Source organism: Cavia porcellus, unplaced genomic scaffold (assembly GCF_034190915.1).
Source record: "Cavia porcellus strain 051 isolate PalLab524CR breed Dunkin Hartley unplaced genomic scaffold, mCavPor4.1 scaffold_11, whole genome shotgun sequence".
Classification (NCBI taxonomy): domain Eukaryota; kingdom Metazoa; phylum Chordata; class Mammalia; order Rodentia; family Caviidae; genus Cavia; species Cavia porcellus.
Genome location: NW_026947494.1, coordinates 59,217,074 through 59,240,313, shown reverse-complemented (window position 1 = coordinate 59,240,313; position 23,240 = coordinate 59,217,074). Strand labels below are relative to the sequence as shown.

The window sequence follows — 23,240 nt, the reverse complement described above, 5'->3', positions numbered from 1 at the left end:
AGACAGCTTTGTTCTCTCCAACAATATCCCAAAGAGTCTCCAAAAGACTCCAAAGAAATTAACTCCCAATGAAGCTGTAACCAAGGAATAATCTAGTACTTTAATAAATTCATAAATATTCAAAGAACAATCAATTCTCTAAGACCTTTTACTCAGTCTGATTTTCTTTTCCTTCAGTCTTCACTGTCCAAGTGTCCTTCTAGCCTGCTGGCACTGAAAGAGGCTTTGGAGACTGACAGACCCAAATTCAAATCCCACCATTGCAACTGATCAGCTATCACCTTGGCAGATTATTTACCCCCTGCCCTTAGGTTCCTCCCAGTCAAAGGGAATAACAGCACCCACACTTTATGGGGCTGTTGTGAGAACTGAGTGAAATCTCTTCATGAGGAGGCTGGTATACCGGTACTCAAGGCATGTGGCTATACAGACTAGGATAATTATAATTAGACTGTTCCAACTCCTAACTTCCCGCATACATGAGCCCTTTCAAAATCAAATTAACACATTTATAAAAAACCTCTTTGGACTCAGAACCCCTTCCCATCTCAAATATATCTGCTCAAAGGTCTTCCATCCATCAGCTCGTACTGCTCCCCTGCTTCACAAAGGACAGTCCCAGAACAAAACTGCATCATTTTGTCTTTTTTTGTGTGTGTGTGGTACCAGGGGAACTGAACTCACGACCTCGCACTTGCCAGGCAGGCGCTTATGCTGCTGAGCTAAGTCCCCAGTCTTTGTGTCATTTCTTATAGCCCAACAATAATTACTAGAGGTGCTGGTACTCAGGTTTTATAGCAAGGATCCCTAGGGCAGTGGTGGTGTATCTATGGCAGTGCTGCAAGGGGCTGTCGGTATTATTAAAAGCTCTACAAGGTTCGTCATCACTGCACGAGGGCGGGCAGTGAATCCTGTCAGGCAGTACAGGCTAGCTAACCATTCTCCACCACTTTCAGGGACGGAGATCAATAATCCCTTTCCTATTCTGTCTTCCACTTGCTCCTGCCATCCAGGGCTTCTGCCTCTCTAAAGGCCTGAATGAAGAGGGCACCTTGGGCTACAGGGACCACGCCCCTGCCCTGCAGCCCAAGGTGCCCTCCCCACTCAGGTCTCTGCAGGGGCAGAAGCCCTGGCTGGCAGTCCCTGCCATCCCATTTCCAGCTTGTTGCTTGGCTTCCATCATCTGCACCCACAGCTGCAGCTGCTGACCTGTGTTTTGCTGCAATTTGATTTTCAAATAGGACTAAATAATAAATTGGAGATTTGTGGTTAAAGCAGCAGTGATGAAGAACTTTGATGAGCCCACAAAACCTAGAGAAGTAGCTCGATAATGCGCTGCTGGTTCTTCATACACAAGCAGGGCCTCCTGGCTGTCTCGGGATTCATTTTTTACAAACTACCCTCTCAGTCCAAACTGAGTGAAAAACAACGTCTTTGGTAGAACAAGTAGGTCAAGACAGAGATAAATGAAATGTGCTGATTTGTATATGGCTACAATTAAAGTTAGTCGATCATTTAACACATATTCACTAAGTGCTAAGTGCTGGTCATTGGGTTCTTGGTCATGTGGGTAGGAAGTAGAGGAAAAAGAAGTAAAATGGATCAAAATGCAGTGTATGTATGCACCAATTCCCCAAAATGAATGGAATTAATATGTAAGACAAACATATACGATAACAGTAATAATAATGAGCCCCTTTGCCGCTTTGACACTCAGTGGTAATGCGGGGCACTCTGATCTCGTACTGTATCCCTGTGTATGTGAGGGGAAACATGAAACTGGAACCAGAAGAATCATGTTTGAGCCTCTAAATCTTACCAGGTCTTGTTCCCCTGGAATGCGCATGAAACTGATGGCAGTTCTGATGTGCGGAACCACTCTGGAGGTTTAAAGGAGGTAACCTATGAGGATCACCTTGGAAAGCACTGCATCCGTGAGTTTCTATTATCATCATTGAATCTGAACAACTATTTTTGGGATCAGAAATCAACAGCTCCTCTTCCTAACACCCTATCGTGATCCTGCCATCTCCTATTTCTACTGCTCACAGAGTGTATTATGAACAGCTCGGATTATGTGGCCTTGTTACTTCAACTTCAGGTTGCCAAAAGGGGTGAGATTCTGAAAGACTGCCTTCACTGACTGCCACTAGTACACAAATGCTTCTGGTAGTCTTGTAAAGTACTGTTTGTTGTTTGTTTGTTTGTTTGTTTCCCTAAGTTGGATGCTTATCCCTGGATGGACTGAAGAAATCTGGCATGCACGGAAGTGAAGCAGAAGGACAGGGCTGCCCCTGCCTGGCTGGGGTCCCTGCTGTTTCCTAGCCATGTGATAGTGGAGGTGTGAAGAAAACTCTGCATCTCAGAAGTGGAGGAAGTGAGCAGGGGGAAAGGCTGGAGAGCAAACCTAAGCACTCAGATGCCTGCTCAAAAAGAAAAGCTTTCAACTACTTTCTTGAACTCACCCCAACAGATCTGCTATCAAAAGATGACTCGAAAGTAGAAGGAACTGTCATCTCAAAGTGATTCAGTAGTATTTCCACAACAGCCACCGTCTGTCAGCGGATGGAAATATCACTGCTCTCAACATCACCGACTTTGGGGACACAGTGTGGAGACCCCAATAATGCTATGTGCCTGTCATGACACTGCACTGTTTCTCAGTAAAGGACATCACCTCTGCACAGACTTAAACAATCTGTTTTACTGACTAAGAGATCTTCATTTAATCCATCAGATAGCGGAACTCCCAGGGACAGGAACACACCAAGTCATAGCCTTCGTTTCCCTGCCAGGTCACTTTTCCATCACTGTTCATGTTAAGTCTGCAGCGCCAGTGCCACCAGGAGCTCCTCCACCCCACCCATTCCTCCAGGATTCAATCCAAGATCCTCCCCCAGAATTTAAGTACTTTATCCAACCTGCCCTTTGCTCCTACCTAGGAGCAGCAAAATGTGAAAAACAAGGATTACCACACCCCAGGAGTTCAGCCTCATAATTCATGTGGCCAGATGCTGGATATAAAATATTTAGAAAATAATCTAAGCTACTCTTTAATCAGAAAGGCCATATACCCTCAGAGCATGACAAACAGCTTCATTTTGCCAGAATCTTCAGCCTTCTTTTACCAAGGTAAACTCTCCTCGGAGGAATACTGGGTCCACTATTCAATCTACAGATTAATAATCTTGGTTTGGGAGTACCCAGGACCTTTACAGGCTACCTGGAGAAGCGATAGAGCACTGCTTCTGGGGAACAGTGGTGTGTGAGCGCAGGGTAAGTCCAATCCCCCTTTTAGGCCCCCAGCAAAGGCCAACATGTTCTTCTCTCCTAGTGCTGTCATCTCCAGGACACTCTGATGGCCCTGGATGACACAACTCTGTTCAGGGCACAAGGAAGAACACACAGAGGGGAGTGAGTGAGCAAACGTGACACTAGCTGGGTGCAGTGATGCGCTCCTATAATACCAGCTACTCAGGAGGCGGAGGCAAGAAAATTGCAAATTGGAGGCCAGCCTGGGCAACTTAACAAATATCTGTTTCACAGTAAAATTTTCAAAAGGACTAGGGAAGTAGCTCAGCAATAAAGAACTTATCTAGCATGAGTGAGGCCTTGAGTTCCATCCCTAGTAGAAAGAAAGAAGAGGTCAGCACTGACCAGAATCCCTAGAACCAGTGATCTGGGAGGTATGGCTTTGGTAAACAAGTGGCAGCTTCAGCGTGGCATGACTGGCAGGCCTTTTTCTCTAAGATTTTCCCTCACTGTCTGCGGTAGACGATCTGTGAGTTTATGCAGAGAAATCCTGGCTGGTGAAGTCCACAGGCTCAGCTGGGCAGGGTGCTGGGCAGCACTGAATGATGAACTCCACTCCTGCCACACTTTGTGCTGACTCTTGCCTGCCCATGGCCATCTGTATTGACCAAATTAACTGCAAGCTGTCAAATCTCCCTGGTGTTGTGCAGACACCACCCCTGAGTCTGTTTACAAATAGATGAAGCTGTTAACGGCACTTTGGAAAGAGACCAAAATCACTTGTTTGGTCCAAAAATATGTCAGGCTAACATACACTTGGAGGAGAGTCCTGGGTGGCATTACACATGGGCACTGAATGAGTCTACCCCAGTTCCCTGGACCTAAATCCTGTTCGTTCTAGTCATGAAAACACTTTACACGCATAGTGTTTCTAAAATTCTGATGGTGTCTCCTCATTTCCATGTGGTAGAGAATAGGGCAGCTGGGAACTAGAGACAAGCAATAAAGTAGTAAATGCTTCCCCCAGCAGCATTATAAGCCAGATAATAAAAGTCATAGTGTATCCATGCTAACTTTTTTCTGGTACTGGGGAGCAGACCCAGGGACTGCCTTTCCACCCCGCCTCTTTCTGAGACAGGATCTCTGTAAGTTGCCCAGGTTGGCATCAAACCTGTGATCTTCCTCTCAGCCTCCCATGTAGCTGGGAATATAGAGCCTGACACCAGGCAAAGTTTACACAAATATTATTTTGCTTTGTTTTCATTTTGTTCAATTATATGAGAGATTTGCAGGACAATAATCAACCACAAGTTCCAACCAGCAGATTGTGTCAGAAATTGTGTTTTCTTTTTTTCTTGAGAAATTAAAGATCTTGTCGATCTACAGGAAAAGGTCTTTTTAAATGGACATCATAAAAGCAACAGTGCCATACTCAGCAAGGCTCCCCAGCTAAGGGCTGGAGATACTTTTGATACTTCCGTTTTCCTTTGTACTCAAAGCCCAGTGCTGTCTAAAAGAGGGAAAGGGATCTCCTCTCTTCTGCCTGGATTGAAGATCAACAGAAGGCAACACAAGATAAAGAGGAAAGGAGACTGACTCCAGCTCACAACCTCTGGCCACACCACACCCTCAGCTCTGTGCGGCCCCAAGAGGACTGAATCCACTGCAGTCATCAGTGATCGCCACTCTGGCCCTAGGCCTCAATCCTGCTGATTGCTGATTTATTTCTACGTAAGATTATTAAGCACACTGGGATTGTCAGAACAGCAAAACACCACTGCCTCTAACACACAGCTCCAGGAGTTCGCCAATTAAGGGCTCTCATACCTTCCCATGATGCATTTCAGGGACTGATTCTTGTCATGTTGAACGTGGCCCCTGCGTTATCTGTGACAATGTGTCCAGGAAGGATGGTGGCATCTCCCCAGCTCTATTGTGTGAGAAGCTGGTCACAGCAGGCAGCACTGTTGCCAGGTAACTGAGCACAGCTAACAGGCTGCCTCATGTTTGTGAATGGAGAGGAAAGAAACACAAATGTGTACAGAAGGATTCAGCAAACAGAGATCCGAGGCCAGTTTGAGAAGGCTCAGCAAATACTTGGCTGTAGTCTAGATGGAATTCACAGAACCAGACGCCAGACATACCCAAAGACAATATCCTGACTATGCTTTGTTCTCTTAGATTCACTCCTGGGACCTTAGATGAGCTTTCTCTTCAGACTTCAGATGGCCATGGTGTCTTGAAGGTGCCCTGTGGAGCCGCCCTATTGCTTCCCATTGCAGCAAGATTGGACAGCGGGCCTGAGGTCCAGGAAGAAGCCGTGCTGCCTTCAAAGGTCAAGCTTCACAATGTGCTCCGTGCTCTAAAGCCTAAACCAAAACTGTCATATTTTTTAAAGCTGTTTGACAGCTAAGAAATGCTATAAAACTAGCATGAGATTTTTGAAATGCTTCTTTTACTCTGCAATTTTTCACCTGCACATCTGCTGTTGGTCACCACTATGCCCAACATTATCCAGGTTTCAAGGGGTGGAGTAGGGTTAGAGCTATAGGGTTTCTAGAATAAGGGAATCCCTTTCAAGAAGTGAGAGGCCTCCTTCTTCACCTGTTCACACTTTCCACCCCCAAAGAAAAGAAATGTCCCTGCTTTCACATACACAGAACAGATCCACGGAAAGGAGAGTCAACACTCACAACCCAGCCTATTCTGCACTGTTGGGCCCCGTAACAATATAAGGAAAACATTGGAGAAATCTCAGTTAAATCTGTATTGTAGTCAATAATGTTAATTTATTAGTTTTGATAAACAGTCATGTGGTTAAATACATTGTTAACAGTAGGGAAAGCTAGGTGACAGAGATAGATGATCTCCCTGCACTGTCCTTGCAACTGTTCTGGAAATTAACTATTCAAAAAGAAAGAGCTAGAAAAGAGATACTTCTAAAAGCTGCAGAGGGACAGAACACCCCTGGGGTTAGCCCAACTCTGCACTGCTGGTGTGCCGGTGTGTGACCATACCTACACTTCAGTCTCGCAGGGATGAGTTTTCTTTTTATATCATCTCTTAAATTATGAAAATAAACACATGTCCACTGTGGGCCATTTAGATGCCACAACTGCAGAAGCAGCTTACACAGCAGGTATTATAATGACTTTGCCCCAAAATAATTATTGTTCTGGGTTCTTGTTGTTGTTGCTGTTGCTGTTTTATTTTTCAGTACAAGGAATTGAATCCAGGGTTACTCTACCACACAGCTACACCTCCAGCCCTTTTTCAAGGTTTGTATTTTAAGACGGGGGTCTTGCTAAGTTGCTCAGGCTGGTCTTGAACCTGCAATCCTCCTGCCTCAGCTTCCACTCCCCCACTCCACCGTGGGTAGCTGGGATGAGAGGTATGTACCACCATCCCTGGTTCTACTGTTCATCTTTGAACATGTTTCCTCCCAGTGCCTTCCACACAGGCATTGTGCACACAGTGGGAAGCAAACTGGAAACACGTTTTAATTTGGTCCTGGTTTCTTCACTTAAATGTTCCACAATGAACAACTTCGTCATGTTAGTCCAAAGCTTTGTAGACCCAGAACCCACCGCTTCCCACCATCTACACTGTACCTCCGAGCCACAGATTACCTATCCAGCCATACCAAGCTGTTATACCATTAGATCAGAGCTGGGCTGTAACATTCATTACTACACAGAGCAGCGTAAAGGAAGAAATCAACCTATATCTGCTTCTCTCTGGGCCCAAGTTAACCTTACCTGTCAACGGGTCATTTCAGCTTGCTACTGGTTAGTGACGCTTAGATTAAAATGTCGGTTACCACCAGAGGAAGACTTAAAATATGAGAAAAAAAAGTGCCAATTAAGAGTTCTGAGCTCATGAGACTTAGGCAGGAGGATTGCTGTGAGTTCAAGGCCAACTTTGGCTACATCGAGTGAGTTCAAGAACAGCCTGCACTACATACTGAGACCCTTTCTCAAAAAACAGAAAAAAGAGTTTTAAAGTAATAAAGATATAAAATATTCAATGAAGTCTGGATGCATCATTAATACAAACAAAAATAGACATCAAGTCCCTGAAAATTGTGGTAGTGTTTTAATGCACCAGTTGGCTTATAATGTGTACCAAGTCAAAACATTCATTTTTATAAAAACTAGTTAGGAATATACATCAGCACAATTTTTAAAAATGATTGGAAACCCAAGTAGGTAAAAGATGCAGAAATGGCCTAGGCCTACCTCTTTCTCTGGAAAACAAGACCCATGTGACCTAGCCATTCACACACACACAGCCAAATCCTAAAGTAAACGTAGTTCAACTAAGAATTTTCCTCCCTGCAGTGGATTCAAGTGGCTACATCAATATTTAGAAAGAAAAGCTAAACATACACCAAGAAATCAGTTTCGAGAAATAAATTTAAGTTCTCATTTGACTTGCACTGGGTCTGGAACCACAACAACAGAAGGAAACGTCCTCCATGTTTCCAACTCCCACCCCATCCCCATTTTCATTTCTGTTCCAATCTATAATCCCACTGTCCCTGCAGTTCTCAATAAAGACACAGGCGACAGAAGCAACCCTATTGAGCAAACGGACTCTGTCCAGATGGCTTCCTGGAGACTACACAACAACCTGTTTGGAAAATCAAGTCCACTTCTAAGACTCTAGACCAGGATTTTGAGAATAAGCTAACAATCTTTTGAACAAAGCCAACAACTTACTGAACACTTCTATAAAGTTCAGGGCCCATCAAATAGATGCTAAGTAAGAGTATACTGCAAAACCAATGTCTACTTTTAAAAAAAGGAAAGCAAGAAAGACTGCATCCTACCTTTCCCCAAGTCTCAACAGGCTTACCTAGTATATTTTTCCAAGGGGAAGTAAATCCCTGGTTAGAAACAGGACACCTCTTTCCAAGTTAGCTTGACAGAACAGAAACGCTTCCAGCCTCAGAGGTGGTAGACTACATTCTCAACCATTAGCTTTCTGAAGTCCAAAAGAGCAGAAGACTGTATTTGATTGAATACATGAGGGTGTCCAGTGAAGCCAGGCAGGGTGATGCATACCTGCCAACCCAGCACTCAGGAGGGTGAGGGAAGCTCAGGGTGAGCCTGGGCCATACAGTGAGACCCTGTCTACCCATCCCGTAAGTTGTCAATCAAAAAAAAAAAATCTCTAATGGGCTCCTGCTATATACATATACACGAGGCACTGTTGTGTGCTGGCCTGCAAAGCGGTGAAATCAGACCTTGTCTGCCCCCACAGGTGGCCTCACACATCCACAGTAACAAGAGGCAGAGTGCTGTAAGAGTGCACAGTGGAGAAGCCTAAATTCACCCAGGTGTCAAAAGAAAGACAGACCAGCCTCAAGAGTTGCAAATGCTCTAACCTGGAGCTGGGCAGAGGGGCGGACTGCCTCACTCCTCTCAGGGCCGCCCTTCTAAAGTTCTTCTACACACAAGACCACACTTAGGACCTGTGCAAACCTCGAGAGTGCCACAGAGCCAAGAGCTTGGTCTCCCTCCCCACCAAGGTCCCCTTCCCCTCCTGTGTCTTTTTCCTGCCCCACAGCTCCTGGGTCAGTGAGTCTGGAGTCTGACAAGAGTAAAGCACCTCTGGAGAGCTTGCTCCGAAAGCAGATGCCTGTATCCAACCTGGGACACTGAGGCTTGGGGATCCTTACATTCGTGACGGGCAGCCCTGCCCTGCCAAGGATCTGGATGAGCATTTCAGCCTTTTCAGTCTTTCTGCAGTTAACTTGAAAGGAAAAACATTCGAAACTAGAGTCCTAACATTGAGGACAGGTGGCCAATTCTTCCCCGTGTGTATCCTTTCCTCTTGAAGCCTCCGCTGATCCCCTTGAGCAGAGACCCAAGTCCCCTGAGTCCTTAGAGGACAGGAAGAAGAGGAGCCTTAGGGAGCCCTGTGCAGCTCCAGGGTAAAACGGAAGCTTCCTGGGCTCAAGCTTCCAAAGAAGCTTAACAGAGCTGGACATGTTTTTGTTTCCCTGAAACCACTGCAAAAGAAGTTTTTATAAACAAATACTTTATGAAATCATTCCTATTCTGAAAGAATTCCATATCCCTTGGAACTACTATAAAGTCCAAATTTAATTAATAAGGTTCTTTTATCACAGACTGGTAACACCTTTAAAACAAACAAACTTTCTATTTAGGGAAACTTACTATCACCTAATTTGGGAGACTTTCCTTCTCCCGGGATTAAAAGCAGTTTTGAAATCCCTGGCCTGAACACCGGTCTTCGGTCTATAAATCTGTCAGGGAAGAGTGCATTGGATCCTCCTCCAGGCGAGGCTCCAGTCTGTTGCTAGAAGAGAGCACTGGCAGCCCCCAGGAGGACCATGGCCCAGCGACCCACTCACCCAGCAAGATGAACACAGCCCCAAACAGCCTGACCTGCTTGCTCTGAGCTGCCTTCTTCTCCCATCCATCTCCTCCTTTCTCACCCAGTCACTCGAGGAACCCTAAAAACCTTAGTGCAGGTGGCATGTCCTATGCTTGACATCAGACATACCAGGTCCTCAGAACCAGGAAGGGGGGCTCTGGGGCAAGATTGCTGGGGCCTGAACCCCATCTTTGTAACTCACTGACTATGTGACCTTCGATTTCCTTCCGAACAACTCTGTGCCCCACCTGTGGGTAAACAAGTATAACTCACAGTCCTTCTCCCCGCTTGGAAGACCATGATGATTTGCAATAGTGGCAGGGTGAGTGTCAGTAAAGCTTAGCTCTGCTTATTACTAGCTCTCATCACAACTGAAGATCAAGGGCATGAGCTTGCTCTGAGAAAGACAAGGCCTCTTCCCTAGAATATGATTTACCGGCTGCGATGGCTGGAAAAGTGGCTTGTCTAAAGTTATTTTTAGAGTTAATGAAAGAAAAAAAAGCCACCTTGCCCACAGTAGATGAGCTGGGGGAAGAAGGATCCAGCCTCTGACCATGGTGCAGATCCTGCATTCCTCAAGCTGGGCTGAAATAAATTGATTTAAATGAGCTCATGAAAAATTCAGTCTCCTTCGTTGTAACTGAAAGTACAAAGTCTCCAAAAACAGCTCAAGGTGACAGATTACTTTCTTGTAACAGATACTTACAGAGAAGCATGAGGGCAGCTTTTCCAACAGCACTCCTGAGGAATCTCTCCTCCTTGTGCACCTCTCTCTGACGTCTTACTTGACTCCCCAATGCAGTCTAATGGATCGGGCTGAAAGTTCATTACCAGAGCCGCAAGGCATGATCCACCATGCTTCATGCATAATGTATAATTGACATTTCTCAGGCAATCAGGATAAACAGAATGTAAAACTGAGAGTGAGACCCTCTGTGGGACCACTGGGCATCCTGTAATTACTGGGTGATTGAGGACAACTCAATGTCCCTGCCCTGAGCCTTTGGGAAAGCCACCAGCCTCTCTGGTTTCTTGGAAGACATGCGAAGAGCTGAATGGACACTGTCAGGTGGAATTATGCCTCTCCAGAGTTGTGTAACATTCCACTTCACAATTTTGCCGACTGTGCAAACACTGAATAATTACACTGATTTGTGCATTATACTCCATCAGAATGACAAAGCATTCGCATTGGCACTCTGCTAATGAAAAACAGCACACGTCTAAGACCACCATCCCATCAAGACAGAAAAAATACTCATTCAGAGTCATAACAGGTGCATGACAATGAGAACAGGGTTTGATATTTTTTTCTTTTTGCTTAACTATGTGGGCTGCTGCCAAAGATTAAAATCGCTGTGTTCATAACATTCATTTTCTTTGTGTTCCTCTGAGGTTTAGTATTTTCTTTCACAGAGAAATACAAAGGTTGATGCAAGAGATCCCAAGTCTCCAAGAGGATCTTTCTACAATTTCAGACTGGGTTGGAAAGCATTTCCCAATGGGGCTCCCTCTCTGTCACATTCACTGGGGGCCAGTGCCTCCCTCCACAGTCTGGAGCATGAGCCTGCACAAAGGTGGGTCTCAAAAACACCAGCAAACTGAATGGAGAAGAAACTGTGCCAGACAGTGTCCCTCACGGCTGGACAGAGCATCCCTCTCACCAAAACAGAGTGTGATTCACAGGCAGCCAGAGAGAGGCAGAGACAGGCTCTCCAGAGTTTGTACACAGGCAGCAACAGTGTCCTCCAACTCAGATGGCCAAAAGAAAAGTGGGGTTTGTGTCCCTACCACGAGAAGGAGTTTATTCTAGAACTGCTCCGGTGTACCCTCTTCTCCTGCAGTTCCAGCTAAGGCTCAGCTGACCTCTCAGAATGATCACATGGCCCATTCTCCCCCCCACACACACACACACCAAAACACTGGATCTGAAAGCCCCATGTGAGCATAATGCTGTATGTCAAAGCTCGTTATCCAGCAGCCTCAACTGTAAGAAATTCAGCTTAGAATCTAGAGACAAACCACAGACAAACAAACTATAGAGGAGCCAGGGCTGGCCAAGCCTGGGAGCAGATAGAAGGTCCTCTCTGTGGCCCCAGAGAGCACCAGCCTCACTGACACCTTGCTTTCAGAGTCTTGCTCTCTGCAACTATGACCATAGGCACTTCTGTTGCTAAGAGCCACTTAGGTTGTGATGCTGTGTTAGACACCTCTAGAAAACTTGGAATAAACCTGTACCCTGAAGGAAACTCGTTGACAGTGTGATAGCAAGGGAAGAGACCAAGAATCCTGTTAGGAATTTAAAAATCAGAGCTGGGATTATTTCATCCTGTGTCAAAATCAGGTCTTCACCATGAAGCCAGTGGAATGGAGCTGGTGGAGCTGGGGGTCAGTCCACAAGACTGACCAGGTGCTCAGCGCTGGACACTGTCCTGCCTCCCCCACAGTCTCCAGGGAAAGGTACTATCTGCCCTTCGATTGCATGAAGCAATCTCTTTCATACTCTGCACGCCATCCCAGCAGTGTGCGCTTTTGAAGCTCAACTGTCAGGACCAAGGCTACAGATATCCTTTCTGAGAATCCAGCCACACACAGCTTAGTCAGTCCCTGTCTTTCTACTGCAGCTGCACACAGGTGTGAGAGCCCCCCTCCTAAAGATCCTAACATAAATATGAACCATCTATTAGAACTCTACCCCAGTGATTTGTTTCTTTCCATGATTCTGGTTGCAAACCAAGTTGGGCGAGAACCAAATCAAATTCAATGCTTAGGTTCAGTGTTGACCTTATGGGGAAATCTCATTTGGTTCTTGTCCAGTTCAGTCTGCAACCAGAATCATGGAGAGAATTGAGCCTGTGAACTGAGACATCACTGAACATTGACAGGTAGGCAACCCAACATTTCACTATGGATTTCACAGAATCACCAGAAAATCTATCTGGTTAATGAACTGTGAGACTGGACTTAAAATAATTACATCTTGTCTTCAGATCACAAACTCTATGCCTCAGTTCCTCTCCCAAGTGTTAAGAAATAAAAAATAAAAACCTCACAGCTAAGAATGTTTAAATATGAACTACAGTTCATATAAAATTATTAATAAAAGGTCTATTTTATTTTACACTGGCTTTTCTGCATCTGTGTCAAACTCAATTTACACTTTTTGGTTTTTGACAAAGGGTCTTGGGATGTAGGCCGGACATGCCTTGAACTTGCCATGCAGCCTAAAATGGCCTCCTCCTGCCTTAGCTTCCCTAGTGCCTAATTTCCCATTTTTGTTGTTGAAATTTATGCTAGGGAATTTCTCTTACCCCAGTAGGAAACATTTTTTTCCCCTACGAATTTCTTTTTTAAAAAATTTCAGGTTGCCTTACTTAGTCCTAAATCTTCTCAACATGTCTTTGAAAATGAGAACTGCACAGTTCTGATGTATTTTTAAATTATCTTTGTTGTTGTTTTATCCGTGCCGGGGATCGAATTTATGGCTGCGCACTTGCAAGGCAGGCGTTTATGCCACTGAGCTAAATTCCCAGCCCCTAAATTATCTTTTCAAGATTTGACTTTATACTTGTTTCTACATCACTACTTCTTGAGAGTTTCTTGAGGAGTCTTAACATGCGTAGTTTCTCTGCCTCTTTCCTAGTGATCGAGGAGGCATCAGGTCCTAGCACCAGGCCAGAATTTTGCAGAGGGCAGCTTCTCGCGCCCCAGGAAAGGAGGAAGAATCCCAGCAGTTCGCACCACTCTCTGCTGGCTCAGTGAGCAGAACTGCAGCCTCACACAGAGGGCCCTCCTACCGCTCTGCTCCAAAGGCTTTTAATAAGTTCCGTTTCTCCCTCCAACCAGCCACTTTGGAGAGGGTGGTGCAGTTCTCAGGCCTGGCCCTGGCCGCCGCCACTGGCTCCTGCGGGCAGTCAGGCTGGGCGCCAAATCGGGGAAGGGCAGGGTCCCGGGCTCCGTAGGTCTCCTTTACTTTGCCCTGTCAACATCTGAGGGTTTACGACTTCCAGAAATCCTGGAAACCACGGATCCGCAGAAACACGTGGCAGGGCCCGCCAGCTGCGCAGCCTAGGCGGCCCGTGCTGGGAGAAAGGACAGTGTCTCCTCGGAGAGTCCCTCGGTTCTGGCACGAGATGTGGAGAGGCCGGACATGCACACTGCAGGGATGGATTTGCTGTGACCCCGATGTTGTCACCAAGTCAGGAGCGATTTGTGGAAATGATTCCAAGGAGTATTTTAACAGAGCCTCTTAGTAACATGATATCACCGCCTCAGGCTTTTCGTTTCTTTCCCTTTTTTTTAAAACCACGATCCTCTTACAAACCAAACATAAAGCAGACCCACAGCCTCTCCATATAAGGCGTTTCCAGACAGACTGATGGTACACGCTGTTTCTTGGACTCAGTGCAGAAAGTCATTCCAAGGCGCTGCCAAGTTTTCCACGCTGTGTGACCGGGGGCTGAGCAGGTGGCCCACCAGGACAAGGGCCAGCCTTTCTAAGCCCACCAGCAGCAGGAAAGGTCATGCTGCCTGCTGGCCCCTGGGCGACAGGCTCTGCCAGGAAAGCATGCTGGGAAAGCGTGCAGGAAAAGGCTCTGAATTTAGGTCTCTTCATCGATTTCTAACTGGACACCAGGGATCTTTAAAAAGCTGTTAATGAAATCGAAGGCTGTAGCACGTGAGTCCTGTTCAAGGACTCCTAATCCTGACATCATAGCATTGGTCAGCGTTGCTCTGCCCATGCTAAGAGGGCACTGTGAGGCCACTGTTACTGAGAGCACAGGGAAATGAAGAGAACAGCAAAAGAGCAGTATCAGAGGAGAAAAGGTAACATAGGAAGACAAGGTGGGGAGTCAAACTTCTGGGCTCAGGGGCTGTGCCTTCCTGTGGCTCAGAAGAGACACCAGAAACAACAGTCTTCAGAACATCGACATACATGGTGGCACAGGCCTAACATCCTAGCATGCTGGGAGGCTGAGGCAGGAGGATTCCATGTTTGAGTCCAACCTGGGCAGCTTAGCAAGATCCAGCCTAAAAATTAACAAATTAAAAAAAGGAGGGAAGCTAGGTGTGTAGCTCAGTGCAAAGGCCCTTAGTTCCATCCTCTGTACCCACCCCCCAAAAAAGTCATCGGACATGGGCACCGGCAGTCATTGAGTGGCCCAAAAACCACGCTGAAGTGGACAATGCACCCCACATTCTACCTGGGGGTGCTGCTCAGAGTTGCTTTACTGTATGGCCTGTTTAGGTCACACAGATTTTGATTCTACGATTGGTACAGATACAAAAAGGGTAAAGTCCAAGATGGACACCAGGAACAAAACTAGGCTTGCAGACATCTTGGCCCTTTCCCTCCTCCCATGCTGCTGCTGACTTCATTTACCTGCCTGGTGAAGTGTGACCATTGCCAAAAGCACAATTAGGAACTCTTTGCAGAGGCTTGCTCTTACTTACACACCCACACTGGCCATGCACACTTTGCATGTGCATGTGGTACCAGGGACTGACCTCTGGGCTCCCACCACGGCTTGACAGAACTATACCCTAGCCTTTCACGGTGCCTCCTTTAATGTATCATTTTTGTCTCTGCTTTTGTCACAAAGAGCTGAACAAATGATCTATTTGCCTTTTCTGTTTCTCTGCAAAGCAATGTGTGAGTGATATTTGATAGTTCTGAGGATGTGTGGTAGTTGTTCTCTCTATACCAGGTTCTTCTTAAAAAGTTCCACACCATGTTCTTTAGGATGAAGAGGTGCAACACTTTGGCATGGCATAAAGTCACATGACGAGTCAAAACAATTATTTTTAATAAGATAAGCAGATGACAAGATGTCATAATGCACTGTGGATAAGATGAATACTGCTTCATACACTTGTTTCAATTTTACACATGAGACTGTATCATCATATATTTTCTTTTCTTTTTTTATTTTATTTAAAAGGAAAAAGAGAAAAAACAAAACAAAACAAAGCGGAATAAGGGTACAAGTAATACAGAACTACAAAAAAAAAAAAAAAAAAAAAAACAGTAAGAAATCACCAGTTGATAGATTACACATTATCTATCATCTTAGAGACAGTTGCTCAAGTCACAGTATCAAAGCATACAAAGTGGACTTTTAAACAGTGAGACTGCAAACAGTTGTGTTCAATGATCCAACCAAAAACATTAATATGGTCATCTATTTAACACCCCTAAACACACTTGCAGTTGTATCCTTTAGAGCACTTTTTTTTCCCTCTCTTTTTTACAACAAAATTTACACATTTTGGGTTTTATTACTCCTTAGTTCTTATTACTTTTTTTTTGGAAGAGAATAAAGTCAAATATGGCAAAACACAGCTGTCAGTCAAAACCAAGGATAGACGTAGCACATGATGTAAAAACAGAGTACAAGGTTATCAACAATGGTTACCATAATGCCTCTTGCTTCCTTAAAAAGAATTGTCTATCTCATTAGGTATTATAAAGTTGAACAAAACAGTAGAGAACAAGACCAATAAAACCTAAACCTTGTAAACATTACAGGACTTCCAAAGAAGATAATAGTCAAACCAGAATGGGCATCATAGTGAATCTTACTGCCTTCAAAGTAGTTGCCTATACCCTCAAACTTGATACTATCATACAGAACGGAACAGAGTCTAATCAGTCAAAACAAGATAGTGGGAGTATTATAGGACTTCAAATCAAGTTAATAGGAAATAAAATAAGTTACTATAATATATCCTGCTAATTTTTTTGATTTTTCTCCTTAATTAAAAAAATCATAAAAATGTTTTTTTATAATTTTTTTCTTTTTTTTTTTTTATTGGTACCAGGGATCGAACTCACGACCGCCTGCTTGCAAGGCAGGTGCTTATGCCGCTGAGCTAAATCCCCAGCTCCTTTTTATAATTTTTTTAATGAATAAAACAGAGATTGAGATAAAAGAGGGCATAACAACGTAACAATACAGGTCAAAGCATGACAGTTTCAGCAACCTAGTGCTTCACCACCAAATAACCTGACTTAATAGTAGTCACCATAGTGTCTTTTTCCTTGAAATATTTAAATATAACATTGTATACTATAGCTTCAAACGTATCAAGTCAGTGTAAAACTATTCAAGTGGATGAAAGCATTGTAGGGTATTTAGAACCAGCTAACAGAAGACGAACAATGGTTTCTATATTTTCTCTTTGCCTATAACAATTTTTGTTTATACTATCACATATAATAAAATCCAGCAAGATACATCATGATAAAACCAATGGAGACAGAAGAGCCATAGTTTGGTGGGGCTTCAAAACAAGATGATAGTAAATCAGCACTAGCTATTATGATGACTTATTTTCTTCAAAATAGCTGTTCATTTCATCACAGGCAATAATATCAAGCAGCCCAGAATAAAGCCATTCCAATTAATAAGTGAAAACTTTATAAGGCTTCAGGGCCACATAATGGGGAATCATGATTACCACATACTTTTATATATTTGAATCATTACTTACATTAGGGAAACTAGTCGGTATTCACACATGAGAGATTGATTTATTTCACTTATGAGTATGGTCTCAACCTGCGCCCATTTATTGATAAATATCTCAATGTGATCCTTCTTTATAGCTGAGTAATACTCCATTGTATAGAAATACCACAACTTTTTTATCCATTCCTCAGTTGATGGACACCTGGGTTGTTTCCAAGATCTGGCGATTACAAATTGTGCTGCTATAAACATGGGTGTACATATATCACTTTAGTATGATGCTTTCAGTTCTTCTGGGAATATGCCTAGAAGTGGAATAGCTGGAACAAGTGGGACTTCCAATCCCAGCTTTTTGAAAAATCTCCAGACTGACCTCCACAAAGGTTGTACCAGTCTACACTCCCACCAACAGTGCAGGAGAGTTCCTTTTTCCCATTAGCCCCTCCAGCATTTGTTGTTGTTGGTTTTCTTGATCTTGGCCATTCTTTCAGGAGTGAGATGGAATCTCAGTGTGGTTTTAATTTGCATTTCTCTAATGAACAATGATGATGAACATTTTTTCATGTATTTATTTGCCATTTGTATTTCTTCATCTGAGAAGTGCGTATTCATCTCAGATGCCCATTTTTGGATTGGATTTTGAATTTTGGGGGTCTGAGTTTTTTTAATTCTTTATATGTTTTAGTCAAAAGTCCCTTGTCTGAGGGGGAGTTCACTAAGATCTTTTCCAGTTTGTGGGTTTTCTTTTCACTATGCTGGAGATTTCTTTTGACACATCATGTATTTTCTATGTGGTGGTCACGACAAAAATCCCTAAACAGTATGTCTCTGAATATAAGTTAATCTGTAAGGCTGAAACATAAAATCCTGTGAACAGGGCCCTTCCCACAGAACAGGTATGAAGGATGAAGGTCAGCTACTCCACAGTGTCAATTTTACCACAACTGATGGGATGAAATCAGCCTCATAGTAATTACAAACTTGAATTTAAAAATTTTTAGATTAAACTTTAACTTCTACTGGTACATGTTTGTAATATACAATGATTGCATTCCGGGGTGAGGTGCAGGTACACAGCACATCTTAATTTTTTTTTCTTTTTTTTTTCATTGTTAAGATTTATATACCAGGTTTTTCTCACATTCTGTGACTTATTATCTGCTTTCACCTCTGTAGAATTAAACTGCCTTCCTTAATCTCAACTGCAACCATTTCCAGGTAGTTATATCATGGTGATTTGTTATTTAGGAATAACTGGGGACCAGATGACTTGAGACATCTGAAGGGTCTGCATCTGGCCAGACACCCTCTGGTTGGGCTCACATCTCACCTTAGGAGGCCAGAAAGCTGTCTTAGGATGCCAAACTAAACACTCAAACTGGAAGAAAACTCAGAAAGCCTGGTCACTCATCCAAGGCTAAATACAAACTATAATTATGTAGAAGAGCCTGGATTTCCAGACCCAGGCCAGCTCGATGGACTCTGCCACAGACCCCCTGACCCAAGGTTCCCGAGCTGGGCATCTGAGATGAGTACATGTTTCCCGTCTCTCTGCTAGGGCTGTTTTACATTACCACCCCAAACTCCCTAACTTAGGCTGACATCTGTGGCTTTCCGTGCTATGTCATTACCCCACTACATACTAGTTTGAGGTTTCTGAGGTTTGTATTCCTAAGAGCTTTCCAATCTGTGACTCAAAGGAGATCTATTTTCCCCAGACAGAGAACCTCACTAATGAATCTCATTTTCATGAGAAATATAAAGGCGATAGTGATTCATGTCTCAAATGCTAGGCTTATCATTTTTTAAAATGCTTATACTTTTTCCTGACATTTTCACAATCTTAAAAAAGCATAGAAAAAGGATAAAAATTAATGTGATAACCCATATTTAAATTTGAGGGTGTTTTGTTTATAAACACACAAAATTCTTTGATATTAAATTCTAATCAAATAAAAACACTCTCTCATGAACCTCATTCTTTTCAGGCAACATATAGCAGTAAAGATTCCAGTAATATATGATTTATATTGCATTCTATTGATTCATCAATAGAAACTACACCGGGCCAGGGATTTAGCTTGTTGTATAAGTACCTGCCTGGTGATCGCAAGGCCATGAGTTTGATCCTCAATATGAAAAAAAAGAATGTTAACGACACCGTTGCTTACTGTTGAAAACCTCACAGTATTTTTCCTAGTTCTTCATACATCTAAAAATGTGGGAGTGAGCACTTTTTATATAATTTGTTCATATCTCCAGTTATTCCACAGAAATAGATTCTTTATGAGTCAATGTGTGCAAACTCTTGATATAGACCAAAAAATCCATTCCAGAAAGATTATTTACATCCAAATAGTAGCATATGAAAGCACCTCTTTGCTAGTAATAGCAGCATTGTTAAAGCCTTGAGAGTTGCAGGTAAAAATTTGTATCTTCTAGTATTCATTTGTATTCCTTAATTTATAAAGATACTATATTTTTCATGTTTCTTGGCTTCCTGTGTCTTTTGCTCTCCCTACTTTCTATGTGGATAAAGATTGACTATTCATCTTCTAGCCAATTTCTACTAAAATGTTAAGGTTGTACTTATTTATATGTGAGAGCTCTTTATATACTAAGCATATTATAATTTTGACTTGATTTTGCCACAAAGACTTTGGGAATTACTTTGAATTGTGCAACAGTTGCACAATAGTTGATGTAAACAAAATTCAAAGTAGTAGGTATGTTGGTTTTTACATTGTCACCAATATTATAATAAGTCATGCCACCTGCTGGTAAAAAATAGAGTATGTGTTTCTAAAGCAGGGTGTATATTAAGATTTTCCATACCAATTATAATTTTTAAATACTGGAAACAACAAACAGTTTACTGAAGCTATTTATGACATTTCTCACCCATGAATCCTAGGGCTAGGGATTTTTTTTATTATATTTAAATATATTTAAAGTTATGTCTCCACCTAAATGGAAACAATAAACAGCTGCAACTTTTATTAGATGTTAAGAAAAAGCAAAGTTTAGTTCTGACACATCTTAAAGCCACTTCTGATGCCAAGTTTGGACATAGGAATGTACACCTTGTTTTAAAGAATCATTGTGATTGAAAAATCCAATATTTAATAATCAGATAAATGCAGAGCAGTATCCTAATTACTAATTTCTTTTTTTGTTTGCTTGTTTCTTTTTGGTGCTGGGGATCGAACTCATGACATCGCGCTTGCCAAGCAGGCGCTTAAGCCACTGAGCTAAATCTTCCTAGACCTTTTATCACTAATTTCTACAAAAGATGTTTTGAAAGGGATATCTCCCATACAAATCATTTAAAATCAACAGATGTTTGATTTGCCCAGATAAATTAGATAAATCTGCTACCATTTAATTCTAAATGAAGATAGATCATAAACGTTTCATGTAATTCTACCCAAAAACACGATCTAATTTGTGGCCCTCAGAAAAGTTATGGATCATGCTTATTGCTTATAAACCCCCTTGGAACTAACTAGGAAAAACAATATGCTCAAAGGTTAAATAGAAACTGGGCTAACGAGATGATCAATTAACTATAGTAGTATGGTCAGTAGTGTGTTGTATCCTCAATAAGCCAAAATACAAGATTTACCATCAGGTGGTCTGATGTTCCTAGGAAGATTAAAATGGAATCGTTGCTTTGTTTATAAGAAGCCATCATTATGAATGCATCAAACTGATTTTTCTTTTTTCTGCAGGGGGTAAGGTGGGGGGATGAATTGAGAATTATTACTCAGTTCTGAGAAAGCTCTGATGCAAACAAAATTCAAACCACTCCCATAATCCAGCCAATGTGATGCTATATAAACGTAATACTAATGGTCCCTTGATCCTCTGGATGGAAGACGTAGAAATCTGCATCTCTCTACAACCGAAATGACAAAGTGCATAATTTTTTCCTCTAAGTTGGCTTTGGCTCAGTATATAATATTTGTAAATTTGTAGTTTTTAATTAAAGGAAGACATGAAACAATTTGAGAACGTAAGTCTAATTAGAAGGGAAAGAAGCAGCCAGCCAAGGATCAAGTAAAGGGAACAAAACATGAAGTCAGGTCTGATTTTGGGTAGGGTCTGACAGAAGGCTGGAATAAAATGGTTATGAAAAGTAACAGAGAATTGTCACCCTTTCTCAATCATCTAGAGGAGTTGGTCTTGGGGGAGGGGCAGCAGATTTTAAATGATTCCAAAGAACCCAACCCACAGCTAAGGTCAAGCCTTAGACAACAGTACCATGCTAGGAAGTGGGACAGGACACAACTACGGCACTGTGAAGAGGACCCCACTGGCCCTTCAGCCACGAGGAAGAGCCTTGGGCCACTTTCAGGCAGGAACTTTAGTTTCCCAAGACAAACTTAAGGGCCTATCTGTGGTCTGCGTGTACTTTCAGGTCACTTGGGGCAAAACAGCTGTATTTCAAGTAATCCAAGGAATACCATGGGTGAGAGTGGAGAAAACAACGGCACTATTTGTAAATTCTGAAGGAACTCAGGTAAGAACCATGCCACAGGATGGTCAGTGTAGTTCCTGGCTCTGCATGCAACCAGCAGCAGCCCAGCATAGGGTAGCGCCTTCTCTCTTCTCCTCCTTCTACAAGGACAACAGTACAGGTGACACCAGTGATCGAATCCTGGCTAGGACACTCAGACCCAGGCACATCACAGGGTCCTTCCAACCTCACTGCCAACTAAACTGACCTTGCACAACTGCAGCCGAAGGCTGGTTAGTCAGTGGAGCTATATCTTGATACTCAGTGTGATTCAGAATCTTATTCCTAAAATATCATCCAGCTAGGTAACCAGACCTGAAAAGACAGAGGAAGAAAGCAAGAGCTCACCAGCTGCTATTCTAGGCACAAGTAGAAAATGGAAAGGCCCCAGAGCAAACAATACAAAATTACCTGTCACCTGGCAAGAGGGCTTGATATAGCTGAATTTATCGTACCTAACAGGACAACTCAAATCCAAATATTATAGGCAGCTAAGTTACCCAGGAATATTCTAGGCAGTCACAGGGCTGGGCCCTCAAGGGAGTGAGTGCAGAGGACGAGAACACATCACAACTGTGGCCAGAGGCACATCTGTTGGAAGCCATTCCTCAAGATAAAGATGGAATGATCATGCTTACATACTTCCCCAATGGATATCATCTGGTCTAATAAAGTCCAGATATACATCAGTCACCTGGGTCGGTGACTAGGACCTCTTGATCCATCCTTTCCTAAAAAGGTCCTCATTCTCTCCACATACACTTGCTATGTGACTCGCTTCCCCACTGGCTCAATATTACCTAAGCAGCTATACTTACACTCTTACTGATTGATTACAGTTTTGACCCACATTGTACCCACCTTGTGCTTTTGCAGCTACCTTTTGATTTTGCTCTATGAAACTTCCTTTGAGAAATGGGCTCCTTGGCAACCCACTTGCAGGTCCCCTCCTGTCTCTCAGGAGCTGTCTCTCAATACATTTCCTACTCTTAACCTCTACTGTCCCTTGGACTTCATTCCTCCATTATGGGCAATACAAATTCACCAATCTGACATCGTTTGTTGGGAATATTTCCCCTATACAATGGCATTAAACATTAGGAAAATTTTGGTGTCCAAATATAGAAACTGAGAAACATTGTAAGGGTTTGTAAAACCTCCCAGGAAAATAAAAATCATTGGGAACCATTTTTCCCTGATGCTTTGGGACAATAAAAAATGATTGATGTTTCAAAGCCTCTCTAATTCAACTGGCCCTCAGTCTCACAGCTCCTAGGTCCCCTTCACAGAGAAGGAACTGACCAGTCAGTTCCCTTACCTGATTCTGTAAAAACACTGTCAGAAATGGGGGAAGAAGAAGAAATGGAGAGCCTTCCAGGTTACTACACATAACAGGCTCATTCCTGAACACCAGCCTGCTTCCTGAAAGGAAATGATTTTTAGAGGTACAAACTTACTGCTCCTGGGTACCACACAACCCAGTGAGCTGTGGGTGCGATTGCTAGTTAATTCCACGAACAGATGAACAAACAGGCTCACCACCACTCAAGTGTGTCTCCCAAAGTCACACAGCTAAGTAAATACGAGAGCTG

The 23,240-nt window shown here is 43.1% G+C and overlaps 1 protein-coding gene across 1 annotated transcript in view; it reads right to left on the bottom strand.

Annotated features, from left to right (window-relative positions):
* The window catches only part of Map1b (microtubule associated protein 1B), a 103,538-nt gene that overhangs the window by 53,870 nt on the left and 26,428 nt on the right, over nt 1-23,240 (bottom strand). The gene's annotated exons all lie outside the window — the stretch shown is intronic.